A 5,501-nucleotide genomic window follows, 5' to 3' on the forward strand; every position below is an offset into this window, starting at 1 on the left:
AACTGTGGGGCTCAATATACTTTCCATTGAAGGAGTGAGTATTGTCAAGCAGTTAACATAAGCCATTGGAAAAATCCTTTAACTTTGTATGGGCAGAATAATTGCACACAAATGCATTCAGAAATCCTATGGAAAATATAGTGCTGTTAACTGGCATTGTTACAGCACAATTTAGCAAGTATGTTAGAACAAATTATCCCCTTTAACCATAAGCCATTCTGTTTCACGCTTTTTAATGAAGGCCTGTGCCACACACTAGAATACTTCTCACCTCATTACTACCCATAAAAAGCAATGATCCATTCAAAGGCTCCTCATATCTCCCGTATGAGTGGTAAAGAGCTTCGCCTCTCATTCTGGCAGAGAGGACAAGGAAGCTCCTTCTCCGCCTGCCTTTGAAGTCGATCATTAGAATGTTTACTAGATAAAAGAACTCAAAAATCTATCTGTGTAATCTCACTGTTGTCATGTGTTAATGTCCTACCCTTCCTTTAAAAACAAAACAAAACAAACAAAAACAAAATAAAACCTGAAGACATTTCTGTTCTTGTTTAGAGACCACAGAAGATTTGCAAAATTGTTAGTGACGTTTTTCTCCTTCAATATTCACAAGATATTTTCGAAGAAACTCTAAAAAGTGGGGAAATTTTAATGGGCCGCTGAAATACAAAGTAGGGATTCAATAAAAAGGCAGGCAGAGAAGCAAGCTGATACCCAGTTTAGAAGAAACAAGTCAATTTTTAAATTAAACTACTTTTTTCTCTTCTCAGAGCATCATCCAAAAAAAAAAAAGTTGATTATTCTTGGAAATACACTAGCTTTATCTCTGTTACTGATGAGCAGGTTTCACCTAGATTGGAATACCCACCACCACCATCAAATTTATAGTCAATATATAATATATCAATGTTTAAGATTATATATGTTTAATATAATTTGAGGTCAATACATGTTTTTTGGAAAAGGGTGGTGACTGGGGAAGGATAATAATATATACATATATATATATATTTTTGTGTGTGTGTGTGTGTGAAGACATTACAGGGCTAACCCAACTACAAAATTTTGTACATTATTTTTTAAAGTACCACGTAATAGGAATGAAGACGTTTACATAGAAGAGAAAGAACTGTCCAAAAATATCTGCTCGAAAATATTCGTTTAATGACATTACAGAATTTCAACCAGAAGGAGAAATAATTGTCCATTTCTACTACATAAGAATTTCTAGTTTGGCTATTAGCTTATTTAACAGTGTGCAACACAATACAACATTTGCAATTCAAGAAAGAGCCTACAGCAGGTACTAAAATAATTTGAAAGCAGAGAGTTAGCATCTAAATTCTGTAACAAAACACTGGAATGTGGCACATGTTATAAATTTAAATGATGTTTAAATTCAATTCCTTTGTAGGAAAAATACATTTAATGTAAACTTTTTGGTGACGTTTCCAACTTTTTTGTGGTATCTCTGAAAATATATCTGATCACCTGATGCCACGCTGTCAAACCCTACCAAACACTTAAGCTGAGCAGTTTCTAAATTAAATTGGTATTCTCGAGGCACTTTCCCAGAAACACAAGCTCAGGTCGGATCACACTCACAAAGCTACAAGAGGGAAATGTTGGTACTGTACTTTAATAGGCTCTAGGAAGCACGTGCTTGCAGAGACTAGCCGACCCCTGCAATAATAACTGCACAGCTTTGTTTCATTTGAAAACATAAATCTGTACACACATACTTAGTTAGACATATATCCATGTATATAGAAAAAAGTTCAGCTAATAATAAAAGAAAGGATGAACATTGGCACTGTAGATGTTGACAGCATTATGCAAACTTTTCAATATTCCCTTGCATGCTCAACTTTAACTTTTGTTTATAAAGTCCACTTAGACATAATTTACAACTTCTGTTAACTTAAGCTGGGTTCTGTAAAATCTGTCTAAAAAAATCAGCACAGAGTTCTTTGAGATGTTACAAATATATCTAGATATCAACCATTGAGCTGGGCAAATTATATCCATTATGGAAACTCTGAGCTTGTATTTCTGTACATAATATATTTTAACTCTGATGTTTTAAAATGATGAAGCAAGTCTTACTTCCCCACCCCACCCCTGCCTTTTTTAACTCTTACTGTAGTATCTATGAAAGGAGCCCAAGAAAAATAAAATGAGAGGTTGTCACTATTTAACAAATCTTTGGAGTTCACACTTTGCAAGGTGGTTTGAGAAGAAAAAAAAAAAAAAAGTCAAGCAAAACTTCTTGCGAATTACCTGGTTTGTAATTTCATTCTAATAGAGTTTAAAGACTTCAATACTTAAAAATGTTATAAAACTGTATCTGTATAGCTATTGGCAGAAATCTGACCATCTCATCCTCCTTTAAGACTAGTTAGAAATGTCAGTCAACCAAAATTAAGAGAAAAGGGTAAATCCCACCCTTTATTTACTCTTCCAATTTAAATTGCTTTTGAGATCAAAGACAGAGATTGAAGCTCTTCATAGTATCTATGTTTTAAAATAGCGGAAGAGCAAAAACACTCAGCTTCAAATTTTCTTTTCTTGCTTTCACTGGGAGAAGAGCCTGGACTTATCTCCCCAAAGTGGTTCTGAGGAGCGGGGTGGCCTGAGCGGTGACCTGTACCATTTACAGTCGGCTTTGGTCAAAGTAAAAGATCTCTAACTGAGGATGGAAACCGAAGAGATTAAGTGAAAGGTAGATTAATGGAGAAAAAAATAACTTGGTAAGATTTTAAAGAACTAGTAGTTTTTGACTATGAAAATATGGATTTAAATTAAGTATTAATACAAGAGGGGGACAGTTCCATATCAAAATAGTTGAATAGGCACATGGGGACATTTACAGAGAATGTCAGATTCATAGTTTACTGTGGCTAGTAAAAGGTGCTAGGGAGAGTTGGAGAAGAGAGAAGACCTGCTCTTTTTCATTTTTCTCCCTGATGGTACCAATAGCTCTTCACTCTTCTTTCATTTTTCTTTCATTTTCATCATTTTTTTAAATTAAATTTATTTGGGTGATATTGGTTAATAAAATTGTATAGCTTACAAGTATACAATTCCATAATACATCATCTGTAAATTGCATTGTATGTTCACCATCCAAAGTCAAATCTCCTGTCTCCATATCTTTGACTCCCTTTACCCTTTTCTACTCCGTCCCCCACTCCCCACTTCTCTTTCCCTCTGGTAACCACCATACTGTTGTCTGTGAGACAAAATGGATAGATCTTGAGATAATCACGCTAAGAGAAATAAGTCAGACAGAAAAAGTTAAGAACCATATAATTTCACTCATACGTGGGATCTAAAACTGAAAGCAACAAATGAACTAGCTCTTCACTTTGGAAGCAGTGGATTCCGGCCTCTGGCATTTCCTCCTGTACTCCGAGAACCAGTCTCATTCTGTCCCCTCAGACATATTCAGGATCTGCTGGTCAGAGTCCCTTCCTCTGAGATCCAGATTCCAGCTCTGGCCCCTCCTCAAAGCTTCTAGGTTCTAGTTACCCCATCCTCTTCCCTTTGTTCTCTCAGCTTAAGGGTCCCTGTTTCCCGCAGTTACCATCTTTTGTTGCCTAATGCTTGTGAAGCAAGTCCCAATGCTCCTAGTTAGAATTGCAAGTACAGTTTCCATTTCCTTATGCACCAGGGCTAATGCACCCTTTTTGCTCCAGACAGATTGGATTTCTTAAGTTCCTAAGACTACTTACGATTCTATTTCTGATTTTCCACTTCAGTTTTCTCTGCTAGGAATTCTTCCTGTCCTTCTTCTCCCTCTATGCCTCTCTCACTCCTCAGCTCTTGCCTAGGTGATTTCTCCTTGAAACATCACTTCCTCAAGAAACCTTTCCTGAATCTGTAATCAGGCTGAATCTCCACATCCTGCTTTTCTAAGACCAGTCATGTCACTTTCTTGCCCGGTCTCCCCCTCCCCTCCTGCCTTCATGCAGTGAGAGGCCAGGGGACATGTCTTATTCCTACCCAGTGCCAGGCATACTACAGGCAATCAATCAATATTGATTATTCATTAAATCACTTTCTTATAATAAAAAAATTGGATAAAGTTATTCAGCTAAGTGTATAATTTTATCTTTTAGTCTGTTCTCATTTTAGTGATTTTAGGCATATGAGCAAAAACCATGTGGGATTTTTTTTTTTTTTTTTTTTGGTTTTATATTAAGCTCTCTCATGATCTCCATCAGGCCTTCCTCCAACTCCTGGTGCCAAGTTGCCCTCCACAAATATATTCTCTAAGTAAAAACTGCGTGTTTGCTAAGCAAACACTGTGTCAAGGGAAGTCCTGCCCCCTCCCTTCCACCCGATGACTGCTCTGGACCTTCCCCTTTGTGGATCTTCTGGAGCAGCCATGGCTTTGCATTTAGACTTAAAGTTTCCATCTGGCTGCTGTTTTCTTTATTTGCTATTTCAGGAACTTTGATTCATACATTTTTTTTCTAGAGACATGCAAGTACGAATAAAGATACTTTTAATTCAGTTGAAGCACTTCACCCCGGTAGCTACTGCTGTTAAAGAATCCAACTAAAATTTTTATGAAGTTATTGATATTTCTACATGAACAAAAATAGCAAGAAAATATTCTTTGTGGCTCAAGAAAAATAGTGATTTCATGACTGTCGCTAGTACTGCTTTCACACCAAAAGCTGAAAAATAAAATCATTTTGTGCAGCTTTTTTTCTTTGCCCACAGCACGAGCCGGTGGCTGTGGTACAGATGAGGGCATCGTGGCCTGTGGCTGCTGTGACTGCTCTCTCAGATAGAAACTGTGTGGATAAGAGTAGCTTGCCCCTGCTCCGCTCCCAATAAGTTACCTGTTTATGGCTCCATCTTCTCTCAGAAAAACTGAATGAAAAACTAATTTATTCTAATGAATTAGTGGGTACTGAGGGCTGAGAGGTAATCAATTTTGAGTAAGATATGCATTTTTCTACTAGAACTTTCTAACATCACCATTCCTAAATTGTGCCTTTTGAATGCAATGTGGCTATTTCAATGGCAAATAGCAGATACTTACCATTTCTGTTTTATTAGATGACTGTGTTATAACAGACTGCAGAGGACTTGCAGTACTTCTGAAGATCTTGTACGTGACGGTGATCAAACATAGCTTCATAGTCTCAGCTTTAATTTGCATTGCCTCAACCTAAAAGAGAAGTCCAATGGTGGAATTTTTTTTTTTTTTTTTAAGATATTTGGGGCCTGAGGTTGCCTCTGGAGCTGATGCAAATCTCTGCTTACTTTGCTTTGAATAAAGCTGCCCAGAAAAAGAATCTCCAGCACATTATGAGTACTTACTCTCCAATGGGTTCCTACCTTAGTGTCCACCAGTCTGGTCAGGCAGAAGGGAATGTTTTCATAATACTCTGACTTACTGGTGTGCTACTCTTTGTCAGGTAATGTACATATACTCTCTTATGTAATCCTGACAGCACTGTAAACTAAGTATTGTAATCTGAGGA

Source organism: Pteropus medius, unplaced genomic scaffold, assembly GCF_902729225.1.
Source record: "Pteropus medius unplaced genomic scaffold, Ma_sr-lr_union100, whole genome shotgun sequence".
Taxonomy (NCBI): domain Eukaryota; kingdom Metazoa; phylum Chordata; class Mammalia; order Chiroptera; family Pteropodidae; genus Pteropus; species Pteropus medius.